This window comes from Thalassophryne amazonica, chromosome 3 (genome assembly GCF_902500255.1).
Source record: "Thalassophryne amazonica chromosome 3, fThaAma1.1, whole genome shotgun sequence".
Lineage (NCBI taxonomy): Eukaryota > Metazoa > Chordata > Actinopteri > Batrachoidiformes > Batrachoididae > Thalassophryne > Thalassophryne amazonica.
Window position 1 is genome coordinate 103,731,448 of NC_047105.1, and position 16,426 is coordinate 103,747,873.

General features: G+C 40.3%; 1 long non-coding RNA gene across 1 annotated transcript; it reads left to right on the top strand.

Moving 5' to 3' along the window:
* Window positions 1-1,105: 1,105 nt before the first annotated feature.
* Window positions 1,106-7,596, top strand: LOC117507360. Its single transcript, XR_004559693.1, has 3 exons — window positions 1,106-1,116; window positions 6,945-6,950; window positions 7,481-7,596. It is a non-coding gene; the product is annotated as an uncharacterized LOC117507360 (long non-coding RNA).
* Window positions 7,597-16,426: the final 8,830 nt, after the last annotated feature.

The window sequence follows — 16,426 nt, forward strand, 5'->3', positions numbered from 1 at the left end:
TGTTCATTTTTTTTTAATAGTCACACCACATATTTAAATTATTTTTTCTTTGGTGTCTTCAAAATTTAATTACTTTTTTTTTTTTTTAACTGTGTGATAATTGCAACAGTCAAGAATGTGGAGCAGGATTATACATTGTATTTTGCCTTAAATTAATTTCTAAATGATTTAACAGTATGTTGCAGATTTTGTTAAGGGACTTGTTTTTTAAAAATAGATTGTGATTCATATTTTCCTTCATAAAAAATGTTTTAAAAGTATGTTTTTACTTCTTGGTTGTGATTAAATTAACAGGCCAAACTTGCCAAACGTGCTGTAGATGCATCTTTAAAGGTCCTATGCCTGGTTCTGTGTGATACAAGTGCAGTGTCATCTGCAAACAGAAGTTAAAGAATGAGGATTGTGCGCACCTTTGTATAGAATCTCCCCAGTTTGAACTACTTGCTATCCAATCTGATGTGCAGGTAGATGCCATTATTGTAGTCTTTGAAAGCAAAAGATTGGAGAAGTGAGAAGATTCTTAAGCGTGCACACAGCCCAACTTTACTCTGCGGGTGATGCTAAATACTTCTGATGTAGCTCCATTGAATCTGATGATTCCTTTCGTATTATTGTAGAAGGATGCAATAATACTAAAAAGGCCTTGGGGACACAAAAGTTTTTGCAAGAGCTTGAACACATCCTCTCTACCGATGTGGTGAAAAGCCTTTGCAAAGTCATTAAAGGCTATGTACAAAGGTCTTCACTGTTCCCTGCCCCTTCTTGTAACTGACTGAGTGGGAAGATCATATCTGCTCTGGCTTTGCCTGCACTGAAGCCACACTGAGCCATAGGGTAGACATGCCTGGCTGTAGGAGTGCCGCTTACCATTTTTGATATCAGGAGGGATTCCTGATAGGACCCCTGTGAAGTGCCTTTGGTTGACAACCAGAAAGTATTTACAACACTGTTTCCACATTTTATGTTTTAGCCTTATTCCAAAATGGATAAAAAATTTTCCTCTAAATTCCCCACACAATACCCCATAATGACAATATTTTTTTTTTTTGAGGTTTACTCCCAGTGTGTAGTGAGCACCTTGCATGGCAGCATCCTGACATCTGTGTGTGTATGCAAGTCATCAATGTAAAGTGCTTTGAGCTTTTGATGTAGATGGAAAGGCACTATATAGATGCTCTCCATTTACCCTTTTTACAGATTCATTGAAAACAAAAAAACTAAAATGTGTGCATAAATATTCACAGCTTTTGCCATGGTCAGAATTGAGCTCAGGTGCATTCTGTTTCCACTGATTGTCCTTAAGATGTTTCTACAGCTTAATTGGAGTCCACCTGGAGTAAATTCAGTTGATTGGATGTGATTTGGAAAGGAACATACCTGTCTACATATAAGTTCCAACAGTTGACAGTGCATGTCAGAGCACAAAGTCAAAGGAATCGTCTGCAGACTTCTGAGATAGGATTGCACGTGCAGTTAATAGCTACGTGTGAGAAATAATACGGCTGAACGCATTTTTTATGAGTGAGGTTTTGGCACCGATCTGACGCCATATGGGTCGCCATAGAAGAAGCAGCAAACAAGGAAATACTCACCTTGCAACTGTTCTACTTGGTGTCCAAGCTACCTCCATTGCCCAGCATACCACATGCATACTGGTGTAAATATTGCTCATGGTCGCCTGGGGGGAAACGCTCACTCCGTACCATGGCTTCAGCTTCATGGCTTTGTCGGCAGTCTGTACCACCTCCCATCTGTGGTTGTCATTGGCGACAAGTTGTAACTGGGTCCAACTCTAAACCTCGGCCGTCTAAGGCCAAAGCACACTCGCCATCTAGCAGACGTGCCGGTTCTTGCACCAGCTATACTGCCATCAATAAAATTTAGCAAAAATAAAAATTGATGCGGGCCAATTTTGGCATGTGGGTGAGGATGATAAACTTTTTTTTTTTTTTTTTAATGGGGCCTAAATGGAAGAATCTGGGATCCACCGGGACTCTTCCGAGAACTGGTCGCCCATCTAAAAAGTGATCGCGGGAGAAGGGCTTTTCCATAATTTCCTGGGCCTTTGAAACAGGTAAGACAGTTAATAGCTTTGTTCAGCTCAGCCAGGGATGGGTCTTCATCCAGCTCTTGGTAGGGACATCTGGTATGGCATTGAGGGCTGTAACAGTATTTCTGGTGCCATAAAGTTCAAGGTAGTGCTCTGCTCATCTGTCCATCTATTTTTGGGGATCAGTGATGATTTCACTATTCTTGGATTATAGGGGAGCTACTTTAGTGGTTGGTGGCCCTGTTTCTTTCTGTATTCCACTGTACATGCTGACAGCGTTTTCAGTTTCTGTAGAGGTCTGGATGTTTTCAGTAACCTTTAACCAGTATTGACTTGAACAGGGACAAGTGGTTCACTGGGCCCGAATTGCAGTTCTAAGAGCATCCAAGTTCTGTCCGCTGGCACTGGGGCACTGTTTGTAGATGATATGAGCTGCCCTCCTGGCTTCATTCACTGGCTCATTCACAATCCAGTGTGCCTCAAACCACTTTGTGTTCTTGTGCTGTCTTTGCACATAGATGGCAAGTGGAGAGATGTAGATGGTGTTCCGGAGGTCATGCCACATACAGTGATGGGAGTTTTCCAGGAATTCCTAGAAATCTTAGTTTTTACTTACAGTGAGGAAAATAAGTATTTGAACACCATGTGATTTTGCAAGTTCTCCCACTTAGAAATCATGGAGGGGTCTGAAATTTTCATCTTAGGTGCATGTCCACTGTGAAATCCCGAAATCGCAATGTATGATTTTTTTTTACAATTTATTTGTATGTTACTGCTGTAAATAAGTATTTCAACACCTGTGAATATTTGGTACAGTAGCCTTTGTTTGCAATTACAGAGGTCAAATGTTTCCTGTAGATTTTCACCAGATTTGCACACACTGCAGCAGGGATTTTTGTCCATTCCTCCACACCAATCTTCTCTAGATCAGCCAGTTTACTGGGCTGTCACTGAGAAACACGGAGTTTGTGCTCCCTCCAATGATTTTCTATTGGGTTTAGGTCTGGAGACTGGCTAGGCCACTCCAGAACCTTGATATGCGTCTTACGGAGCCACTCCTTGGTTATCCTCGCTGTGTGCTTCAGGTCATTGTCATGTTGGAAGACCCATCCACAACCCATCTTCAATGCTCTAACTGAGGGAAGGAGGTTGTTTCCCAAAATCTCGCAATACATGGCCCCGGTCATCCTCTCCTTAATACAGTGCAGTCGTCCTGTCCCATGTGCACAAAACACCCCCAAAGCATGATGCGTCCACCCCCATGCTTCACAGTAGGGACAGTGTTTTTGGGATGGCACTCAGCATTCTTCTTCCTCCAAACACAACGAGTGGAATTAAGACCAAAAAGTTCTATTTTGGTCTCATTTGACCACATAACCTTCTCCCATGACTCCTCTGGATCATCCAAATGATCATGGGCAAACTTAAGATGAGCCTGGGTGTGTACTGATTTAAGCAGGGGAACCTTCCGTGTCATGCATGACTTTAACCCATGACGTCTTGGTGTATTACCCACAGTAATCTTGGAAACAGTGGTGCCAGCTCTCTTCAGGTCATTGACCAGCTCCTCCCATGCAGTTCTGGGCTGATTCCTCACCTTTCTTAGGATCATTGATACGCCACGAGGTGGGATCTTGCATGGAGCCCCAGTCCGAGGGAGATTGACAGTCATGTTTAGCTTCTTCCATTTTCTAATAATTGCTCCAACAGTTGATCTTTTTTCACCAAGCTACTTCGCAATTGCCCCGTAGCCCTTTCCAGCCTTGTGGAGGTCTACAATTTTGTCTCTTTGTGTCTTTGGACAGCTCTTTGATCTTAGCCATGTTAGTAGTTGGAGTCTTACTGATTGTGTGGGGTGGACAGGTGTCTTTATGCAGCTAACGACCTCAAATAGGTGCTTCTAATTTGAAATAATAAGTGGAGTGGAGGTGGACTTTTTTGAGGTGGACTAACAGGTCTTTGAGGGCCAGAATTTCTGCTGGTTGGTAGGTGTTCAAATACTTATTTGCAGCAGTAACATACACTAGTGTTCAGAATAATAGTAGTGCTATGTGACTAAAAAGATTAATCCAGGTTTGGAGTATATTTCTTATTGTTACATGGGAAACAAGGTACCAGTAGATTCAGTAGATTCTCACAAATCCAACAAGACCAAGCATTCATGATATGCACACTCTTAAGGCTATGAAATTCGGCTATTAGTAAAAAAAAAAAAAAAAAAAAAAAAAAGTAGAAAAGGGGGTGTTCACAATAATAGTGTGGCATTGAGTCAGTGAGATCAATTTTGTGGAACAAACAGGTGTGAATCAGGTGTCCCCTATGTAAGGATGAAGCCAGCACCTGTTGAACATGCTTTTCTTTTTGAAAGCCTGAGGAAAATGGGATGTTCAAGACATTGTTCAGAAGAACAGCGTAGTCTGATTAAAAAGTTGATTGGAGAGGGGAACACATACGCAGGTGCAAAAACATATAGGCTGTTCATCTACAATGATCTGCAATGCTTTAAAATGGACAAAAAAAAACCCAGATGCGTGGAAGAAAACAGAAAACAACCATCAAAATGGATAGAAGAATAACCAGAATGGCAAAGGCTCACCCACTGATTAGTTCTAGGATGATCCAAGACAGTCTGGAGTTACTTGTAAGTGCTGTGACAAGATGCCTGTGTGAAACTAATTTATTTGCAAGAATCCCCCGCAAAGTCCCTCTGTTAAATAAAAGACGTGCAGAAGTTACAATTTGCCAAAGAACACATCAACTGGCCTAAAGAGAAATGGAGGACTATTTTGTGGACTGATGAGCGTAAAATTGTTCTTTTTGGGTCCAAGGGCCGCAGACAGTTTGTGAGATGACCCCCAAACTCTGAATTCAAGCCACAGTTCACAGTGAAGACAGTGAAACATGGTGGTGCAAGCATCATGATATGGGCATGTTTCTCCTACTATGGTGTCGGGCCTATATATCGCATACCAGGTATCATAGATCAGTTTGGATATGTCAGAATACTTGAAGAGATCATGTTGCCTTATGCTGAAGAGGACATGCCCTTGAAATGGGTGTTTCAACAAGACAATGACCCAAAGCACACTAGTAAATGAGCAAAATCTTGGTTCCAAACCAACAAAATTAATGCCTCACAGATGTGAAGAAATCATGAAGAACTGTGGTTATACAACTAATTACTAGTTTATAGTGATTCACAGGATTGCTAAAAAAGCAGTTTGAACATAATAGTTTTGAGTTTGTAGCATCAACAGCAGATGTTACTATTATTGTGAACACCCCCTTTTCTACTTTTTTTTTTTAATAATAGCCCAATTTCATAGCCTTAAGAGTGTGCATATCATGAATGCTTGGTCTTGTTGGATTTGTGAGAATCTACTGAATCTGCTGGTATCTTGTTTCTCCATGTAACAATAAGAAATACTCGTATACTCAAAACCTGGATTAATCTTTTTAGTCACATAGCACTACTATTATTCTGAACACTACTGTACAAATAAATTATTAAAAAAATCATACATTGTGATTTCCAGATTTTTTTTTAGATTACGTCTCTCACAGTGGACATGCACCTAAGATGAAAATTTCAGATGCCTCCATGATTTCTAAATGGGAGAACTTGCAAAATCACAGGGTGTTCAAATACTTATTTTTCTCACTGTATGTGGTGAACGTTTCCAGTTTATTTTTGATAGCATATGTCAGATCCATTAATGCTCCACACCCAAATAGTTGGTGGCGGTAATGCACCGTATTAGTTTGCAAAGCGCCAATAAACTCAGAAGTAGATGATGGGTTTGGTTTTGTCAATAAGTTTTGTTTATTAATCCTGCATTCCAGTTTTGCTGGTTTTGTGTCATTCGAAACAGCAAGTACTGGGTACATGACCAAATTCCTAACTACTGTAAGCCATTTGACAGAAGCGTTTATAAATTCAGCCTAGGGTAGGATGTTTCGACAAAGTAGGATTGTTCGTCAGAACAGCCTGAGAACTTTGTCGGTGTACATAACCATCCATTCATTGTTATATCCTGTTGAGAATCACAGTGTTTTACTTGAAGAATGATCAATAAATAATAAACCCGCTGTGGTTGTATCGATGTTGTGTTCAGAATCACGTGTGATGTACATTTTCTATTCTAGTGCTGTGACGTTAGAGGCACAAGCCAAAACGCCTTTGTTTCAGGCTGGATGAGGTTTGTGAGTCCCACATATGCAACCCTGAGGGCTCAGCAAAAGGATTTGGGCTGCAATTTAACTTTCCTTTCATTAGTAAGATGAGGATAAATCCATTGATGGGAGCGACTGAAGGTGACTCAAACATAGTTGGTTATATCTTGTTTCTGCTTCCTCCTGGGCCTGATCATGATTGTTGCTACTCCTAACATCCCAACATTCATTCATTATGTGCATGCATACATACGTACACAGTGCCTTGAAAAAGTATTCGGCCCCTTGGTATGTTACACATTTTAATTTGTTTTCGCCATTTCAAATACAAAGACTAATTCAGGCTTTTAAATATAAACATTTCCAAAATTATCCTCCTTAAACTAAAACCAATTATCTACAATCTTGATGTTAATTAAATAGAAACATAAAACCCATGATGATGGGTTGCATAAGCATCTGGCATAAAGCCAATTGGACTACTTGCATAAGTAATGGTCCCCCTTGGTATAACATGCAAATAATGTCATTTTTCTTCAAACAGGTCAGGGGATGGATATACGAACATTTCTGGACTAAAACGTCTTGGACTTTTGCATTAGTCTTAAAGAAACACAGTCTAGTACTGTATGGTAAATGTCTGGAGGAGACAGTTCTCAAAAACTGACTATGTAAGAAGGAGAAGAGTGGGGAAAGCTACCAAGACACCCAGACAACCCAGAAGAAAGTATAGGCTTCTGTGTTTGTGATTGGAGAAATTGCACAGTGCAACTTTTGCATTTTGTATCACCAGTTATACAGCTTCATAATGAAGAGGTATAGAGGACGATTTTCTTGTAAAGACCTGAAGCTTCAGCTACAGTTTGCGAGAAGGTACATCTGAGATGCAAGCCTAGATTTGATATGTTTTGTGAAAGAAAATCCTTCTTTGCTCTGTGAGTTTGAGTTTAAGGAGGGTAATTTTAAAAAATTTTTAAAGTGAGAAACCTGAATTGCTTTTTGTATTTGAAATGGCATAAACATATTAAAATATGAAGGTGCCCAACACTTTTTCAAGGCAAATGGTCAAAGAGACACCTGCAGCGGCAACACTGCAAATTTTGCAAAGTTTATTTGGCGGTCGAATGGAGTTATGTTTCGAAGTGGACAACGAAAGCTTCGAAAAATGTCGACATATTGGAGCAGTTCTTCCCGACAAACAGCTTGAAAATGGAAGATAAGCACACCTTGCTGCATGATTTGATGACGCCGAAAAAGCTAGCTGAATGTGAGTTGAAAGAATTATTTGACTTACTGAGAAAGCATTACGTTCCAAAGATGAATTACATTGCAGAGAGAGATAAATTCCACACCAGAAAATAAAGAATGGACGAATCAGTGACTTCATGGCAAGTTTGTGCAAACTGGTACCAACGTGTCAATTTGGAAATTTTCTAAGTGAGGTGATGAAAGAGATTTGTTTGTGGTGTGAAAATTTAAAATTACGTGAATGCCTGCTAGCCACTGCTCAGACAAAAGAATTACTCACCAAGGCTCACGAGATAAGCCTGGTTTTTGAAATGACTGAACAGAATGCAGTAAATTGGTCCGGCAGAACCGGCAATGCTAAAGTTGTTTGTAAAGGAGACAAACAAAGCCAGCCATGTTTCAGGTGTCAGAGAAGTGGACATACATGAGAGGACTGTCGTTTTAAAATGGTACAGTGCCAAGGATGTTTATAGTTCGGCCATATTGAAAGGGCATGTTTCAAAAGACCACCTAAAACACCGGGAACTTCAGTGAAGAAGAAGGGTGGAGCCAGATAGCTGAATGCCAATCATCTATCACGGACTGAGCAAGGTGAAGGACGTGTGGATGACAGGACCTGCCCAGACTGACTGCTGCCCAGAGGAAGAGCCGTGTGGGACAGCCCATGAAGGGAGATGAGAACGACGCAACGTGCTGACGTGATCAACTCCACATCTACATCAGAGGGGGTGCCAGACCTACAGCTGCAGCCATTAAGAGCACCAAAAGTCAAGGTTATGGTTAAAGTGAATTCAGAACCGCAGGATAAAACAAAGAAAGGTAAAAAGAAAAGTGGTTTGAATTTAAAGTAAAAATAAATGGTGATGACAAACCCTATTTTGCATACCTTGAGATAAATGGTCAGAAGCTGAAAATGGAGTTGGACACCGGGGCATCCGTGTCAGTAATTTCTGAAAAAATGTAAAGATGCAGATTTTCAAATTGTAAACTGGTACCAACCAGCTGTGAGCTAAAAAAAAAAAATAACAATAACCAACCGTTGGAAGTGAAAGATCTTTTTCAAGTGTCAGTAAAGTGTCATGGTATCACTCATTCACTGAAATTGTATATTGTAAAGGGAGTGAATGGTCCTGCTCTCTTGGGAATGGATTGGATTCACAGACTACAGCTAGACTGGTCTTTTGTGAACAGAGTGGCACCTGAAAGTGTTGAAGAACTGTCGGAGGTACTCTGAGGTGTTTAATCAGAACTGGGGAAAGTCAGAGGCATCAAAGCCAAACTGCAGGTTGTACCTGGGGCCGTGCAAAGTTTTGCAAACCTCCACCTGTGCCCTACGCGATGAAGGATGCTGTGGAAGCCAAGTTGAATAAAATGGAAAAAAGAAGGGGTCATAACCGCAGTAAGTTACAGTGAGTGGGTCTCACCCACGTGAACATTCCCAAGGTGAATAATTCTGTTAGGATTTGTGGGGATTATAAAGTATCAATCAACCCGTGGTTGGAAGTTGATCAATATCCCATTCTGAAACCATAGGATTTGTTCACAAAACTAGCAGATGCACAGTAAGAGCTAAAATGTTTAATTTAATTGATAAAGTTAAGGTAACTTTTTCCACATAACATTGTCAATTAAGTGCAAAACAATATTATAGTTGAAATTAATTAAATGAAAACTGAAAAAAAAGAAACATTATTACTTAAATCCCTAAAATTAACAATTGCAAGTATATTGAAAATAATAGTATTAATTACATTTAAAACCTCTGTGTTTGTATCTAATTTATGAGTATTCCCTGGTCTCCGACATCTCCCTTTGCAAGGCGTACATTTGCTCCGAGATGTTATCCAATTTACATCCGAGTTCAAGGGTTAAAGCAGTCAGACTGTATCGCCTTGTCCAACTCATTAATCATGATGGACAGGTGAGGGGTCGTGGTTCTGGTAGCAGCCGTCTTGCCCATTCTCCGGTAGGGCAGGGCAGCACATAAACCAATAAGCACCAGCCCTCCCACAATAAAACCAAATATAAATAAGTTTTCGACGTCTCCACAGAAAGTGGTACCAAGCATGCAATGCTCCACTTCTCCCAGGTGTCGAGAACATAACCACAGGGTAGGTTCCATCTGGGCACGCAGGGTCCCCCAGCCCTGATTTCCTTGTTGAAAAAAATGGTGTCAATAGCGTTCAAAGAACAGCTGATCAATTCCATGGTTAATCCAATATAGTTTGAAGAATTCACAGTCCGGTGAAGTAGGAACTTTGAAGATTGGAGCAGAGATTGAGGAGATAGAGGAGAGAGGAGGAGAGATGCGACCACCCTCGCCCGGAGTCCCAAGCACAATCTTGCACTGTTGCGATAGCTCTGCACATAAGAGACTGTTCTTATTGTTTTTGTTTGTTTGCTTTTTACTCTGTATTGTCTGGGGGACCGAGAATAATGTAATTTCAATTTTCAATATTCTGTGTATGCATTGCAGAATTGACAAGTTGACTTGACATGAAAATGTGTGAAATATCAAGTGCAGTACATGTGAAAGCAATTACAGCCTTAAGTCTTCATGGATATGATGCCACAAGCTTGGTGTACCTATCTTTGGGCAGTTTGCCCATTGCTCTAGTGCAGCACCTCTCAAGCTGCATCAGGGTTGGATGGAGAGCGTCAGTGCGCAGCCATTATAAGATCTCTCCAGGGATGTTCAATCAGATTCAGGTCTGGGCACTGGCTCGGCCACTCAAGGACATTCACAGAGTTGTCCTGAAGCCACTCCTTTGATATCTTGGCTGTGTGCTTAGGGTCATTGTCCTACTGAAAGATGAACCGTTGCCCAGTCTGAGGTCAAGAGCGCTCTGCAGCAGGTTTTCATCCAGGATGTCTCTGTACTTTGCTGCATTCATCTTTCCCTCAATCCTGACTAGTCTCCCAGTTCTTGATGCTGAAAAACATCCCCACAGCATGATGCTGCCACCACCATGCTTCACTGTAGGGATGGTGCCTGGTTTCCTCTAAACATGGCGCCTGGCATTCAGACCAAATATATCAATCTTTGTCTCATCAGACCAGAGAATTTTGTTTCTCATGATCTGAGAGTCTTTCAGGTGCCTTTTGGCAAACGCTGTCCTGTGCCTTTAACTAAGGACTGGCTTCCGTCTGTCTGCTGTACTGTACAGGCCTGATTGATGGATTGCTGCAGAGATGGTTTCCTTATGTGATTTTGTAATTTTTTTTTTAATAAATTTGCCACAAAAATCTCAAAAACCTTTTCACATTGTTATTATAGGGTATTGCATGCATAATTTTGAGGGAAAAGATTAATTTCATCCATTCTGGAATAAGGCTGTAACGTAAAATGTGGGAAAAAGTGAAGCACGGTGGAATACTTTCCTGATACACGGTATACGTACCGTGTCGCTTCGTGGGGGGTTTTCCCTGTATGCCTTTGCCCTTGTAACACATCGAGACGTATTTGGAGATTATAAACCAGTGCAAAGAAAGATAAAAATAAAGATCAACTTTATTATCCCGAAGGAATTATTTTGCCAGAGCACAGAAACAGTAAACAATGGTTAGTTAAATACACATTTACAGAAAGTGTTAGTAGTTAAATAGAAATACAAATACAAAAGAGCTAACTCAAATACAAGTTCAGAAAGCACGTGTAGAATAGTGTCTAAAATTATAAAATAAAGTACAATTAGTACAACAAATTTTCACGAAATGACTGGAAGATCTATTGCACAGAATTGTGACAATATTGCACATAATTTTAATAACTCTGTTTGTTATGTATTCATCCTGCAGAAGGGGGAGGGATTATACGAGTACAGTCTGTTTGCCACAGGTAGGAAAGAGCTCCTGTGGCTTTCTTTGGTGCACCTCGGTGGTCTCAGTCTGCAACTGAAGGTGCTCTGATATGATGTTTGTGTGGAATGTAGGGGTGGGATGGTGTTCTCCCGGGATGCTGAGCAGCTTCCTCAGCATCCTCCTCTCTGACACCTCCATCAGAGGATGATCTCAGGTCTGTGTATTGGTCGACTAACCCTGAGCCACCACCTGCTTTGCACTCATTTTAAGAATGATGATTCAAACCTGATTTAAATAAACCTGATTTTTTTTGTTGTTGTTGCAGTATGCTACCCAAAAGCAGTTTGCTCTCCTGAAAAGTGATTTTAAAGGTGAGACCTCACATTTTGCAGATGTCTTGCAAAATGATTATTTCATTTTGTCGTATTCATATGAAGCTGCCACACAGATGGTAATTCTCATAATCAGATCCATGAAGCCGCTTAAACTCGGTAATGCCAATATTAAGGCCCAGTACTTTGGACCCAATGGAATAATCACATTTTTGTTCACTTTATTTGACATATGTCTTCAATAAACGTTTCCTTCCATGCAGAAAGCACTTTATTTATTTATTTATACTTTGTATTTTATGCTGAAACATGGCTTTTGTTTGTTTCACTGAAACAAGGATCAGGATAAATGTGGTGAATCATTGTTTAGGCCAAAAAAGATCAACAAACCTACCGTAATTGCATGTGGATATCTCAGGAATGCCGATGTTGCACCGAAATATGCAATATATTTATCAACATGATTGCTATTTCAGGTTCAGTTGTTCCCTCAGAGTAGATTGGGTCAACTATCAGTTCTTTCAGTGCAAAGCATTGTGACTACCATTGTGTTATTTTTAGAATGATTGCAATGAGTGTGACGGAAATGAGATTAAATGAGGGGAGGGCAGTCGGGTGTAGAGATGTAAAGTACAAACAGTGAGGGGAGTAGAGGGGGACTGCTGTGACGAAGACGTGGACGAAGACGGAGTCTGGGTGAGCAGAGAGAAGTGCAGTCGGGGCAGCTGACTGTGCCACGCGGATCTTCTGCTAGAAGCTGTGGAACGAAACCTTTACAGGATTTAGGCAGGCAAAGTCCAGACGTACAGAGTGCAACTTCACACCACAGGAAGAAGAAGAAGTGCCAAGGTACCAGCTGCACACAGTGGTCACACTGAGTAAGTACTGATTAAAAAGCTTGTTGATGACAATTTGTCACAAACTGCACATTTAATTTGAACATCATTTAAATAAGACTTTTAACTGCTTGTATTTTGTTTCACTTTGATGATTATTTCCAATATAAAAGTGTCAGTTACTGCTCTGTGCAAACATGTTATCTCATGTGTATCATTACGAAGAGACAGAAGGACTATACCGCGAGCCAAAGAATAGAACAGCAATCTGTGTAATGTTCCATAAACCTTGTTTTTAAAGTGAGGTTAACTCAGTCAGAAATGAAAGAACACTGTGCACACCGATATGGTTATATTCTGAATCATGAATACTTATCAGAAATATATGCAGTGAGGTTCAAGGGACCACACATATTCAAGTGAGGGTCAAGTGAGGTGTTTTTTTTTTTAAATTATTATTATTATATGTGACTTCATCATTATATTTTGATAAAACACTTTTCTTGGCTTAGTTTGCCGGTGTCACCAACTGAATGGTCCCCTCTAAAAATCCATCTGCCTGCCTTCACTAAGGCTGAATCTCAATTCTACCCCTTGGCCCTTACCCCTTCCCCTCCGTTTTGCACAGGCACGAGAGACAGAGGGGTGTCTCAATTCTCTTTTTGGAGGCGAGGCGGAGGGGTAGGCGGAGGGCTTCAAACCCCTCCAAATGGAGTGAATTTGGATGCACACTCCGTTTAGGGGGGTAGGTGGAGCTTACAGCTGTCTCCGAAAAAACAACATGGTGCCGAAAGAGCTGCACAAATGTAAGCAGCTTTCATTACAAATACACTGTTTAGAAAGTTATAACTTGCGAAAAAACTTTACAGGCAGTTGTCTGTGACAGCAACGTATATGCTGCTGGATGCATGTTGTGTATATTGTCATTCTGAAGAATATCGTAACTTCTCTCGTGCACTGAGGCGTTATAATACATACACACAAAAATGCTACAATAAGACATTTTTATATCTCAATGGGAAAATCATGATAAAGGATAAGCACGTTAATTTGTATGTTCATAAATCTTTGGATAAAGCAATCACTGCTGTTGGATTTCAAGGTCTGTAACACGTGTGGTATTCTGTAAACAAACAGGAAGCCCTGAGCGCACTCATCTCCTAATAAACTTTCAGGCAGAAAATGAGAAGTTTCACCCATGGGAATAAGTTGGAAAATATATATCACACACATGTATATGTGTAACACATAACCTGATGTCCTAATAGACTGATATTATTTATCAAGGAATTTTCTAAAGGGCTATAGGGCTGGATGCAAAAAATGGGAGAATTTGAAAAAGAAATATAAGGTTAACAGAACTAGATGCAGCCCAAAACATACATACAGGTGCTGGTCATAATTAGAATATCATGAAAAAGTTGATTTATTTCAGTAATTCCATTCAAAAAGTGAAACTTGTATAATGTATACATTCATTGCACACAGACTGATATGTGTTTATTTTAATTAGTAATTAATTAATTAATTACTAATCAATCAATTAATGATTAATCAAACAATATTAATTATTACTATTATTGATTTATTATTAGTATTATTAACATTAATTATAATACTATTAATTATTATTATAAATTACAAATTAATTGCATTAATTAACATGATATGATTGCGATGCCTTGAAGAAATTTGCGACTTCTATTTCTTTGCATTTACACAGAAAGGCGAGAAAATAAAAAGAGCAAACAGGCTACTGCAACAAGTTGCATTTCGGTTGCCATGTTAACAAAGAGTGAAGACGGCAGTTTGACACGGGCAGATTTTTTCTCTGAAGATGCAGGGGTGTCTCTATAGGGCTAGAGGGATACCCCTTCACCTTACCCCTTGTTTTAAAGGGGTTGGCGTAGGGGTAGGGCCAAGGGGAAGGGGTACAAAAGAGAATTGAGATTGGGGGTAACCATGCGTCACTTCGGAGCGTCAGCAGCGATTCACCGATCATCACCTGTTTCTGCTTAAAACTGCCTTGTTTCTACTTAAAACTGGCTTTAGAGTGATTTAAGAGGTTTTACTTTGTCATCTGATGGTTATAATCAGATTATTCCCTTTGATTGCTTTGGGTCTAGAGAGCCAGACTCAGAGAGTCAGACTCAGACATGCTGCTGTGGCGGTCCCTTCCTCTGTCTTTTATTATGAAATAATGCTGAATTTATGTGGACGATTGTTGTCCAAAAGCTTCAGATATTTGTCGGTGAGAGACAGATGATGACTGGAGTGCAGTTTGAAGCAGAAACGAGGTGATAATCGATGAATTGCTGCCGATGCTCCGAAATGATGCAAGTGCAGTGAAAGTGCGGTGAAGGCAGTGGACCAATTTTTTATTTTTGTTTGGGGGGGCATTCGTTGGAAACACCGGACCTTGACCTTTGACGGATCTTCTTGATCATCTGGAGACACTAATTCAAGTAATATTCCAAGTATGAATTATTTTCTTTCTCTCTCCTTCACAGACACGCATGCATGTGTGCACACACACACACATACACACACTAATCCACTCTGTGATTGCTCACAGGGTAGCAACTGTTGTTAGTTGACCTCTTTCACTTTACTAAACCAACTTTCAGTAAGTTGTCAAAAATGAAAATCCGAATACGTCCTCCCAGTGTCAAAGGCTTTCAGGCATTGTGTTGTTCTCTCTTGCAGACAAAGTCTTCACCATGAGGGGTGTCTGTGTGTGTCTCTGCATGGCCCTGATGCTGTCTTGGTGTATCCAGGGCCAGAGAAGCAATCGTGTTTTCTTCAGTCGCGACGCAGACGTACAGAGGGATGTGCTGGCAGTTGACATTATGAACCACAACAGTGTGTTGAACTCGTTCCGGCAAGAACGAGCCCCACGCCCAGTCGCCCAGCCAAAAAGGGCCCAGCAGGGCTCTCGCTTTTCCCTGTCCCTGGATGTCCCCACCAGCATCCTCAGGGTCCTCATAGACCTGGCCAAGAAACAGGACATAGGACCAAGGCAGCAGCCAATGCAGAGCTGATGGCACGAATAGGGAAGAGAAAATAAGCCACTGGGGGCAGAGTTGTCTTTTCACACCGTGGCACTGGAGTAGAAACAATACACATGTGGACTAAATTGACGGTACCCCTATTTTATGTACACATTGTGATATGTGGTCAGAAACAAATGGAAACAAAGCAATTTTGTATGGACCCCTAGAAGTGTTGTCAAAAACTGTTTTGCATATTGAGAGAATGTGCGCTCGTTTTGTAACATTGTGTGCTCATTTTGTTAAATTATGCACTTGTTTCACCTAATTGTGTTCTCATTTTACCTCGTTTGGCCACAATTTGTACAATGTGCAGTCAATATTGTCTTGACACATGTAAACATGAGCACATTACAGTATATACGAGATCTCCATCTACTAACTGCAGGTGACCCTGCTACAAAGAGTAGAAGTCCGCTGTAAAGTGATGATTTACTGTAAATTCATCAAAGGGTGCCAATAATTGTATCCAGCATACATTTAATGTTCATATTCTTTGTTTCACTTTATAAAAGCATTTTGTTCTATTCTTGTTGCCAAATATTTTTTTGGAATTTGGTTAAACAAAATTGCTTCATTTACATTTATTCTGACCATATGCTAAAATATTTATATAAAATAGAGGTGTACCAACAATTTTGTCCACATGTATACTTGCACATGAACCACTCTATAGGCCCCAGTATAAACAGAAAAGCTGATCTAAAAACCTAAACTATGCCAATAATATGACACCACAAAGGTGAAAGTGCTGTATTGTCTCACATATCACCCATTAAAATATTCACATTCTATCCTCTGTCTGTTGCTTTTGTATGTGTGACCTTGATTTCATAGAAAAGTTATTCAGTTAAATCTAATATGATATTCACGCTCTTTCTCCTTCTGAAGTCTAATTAGTTTCACACAGCGATATCAGGCATGCTTAGTATAATT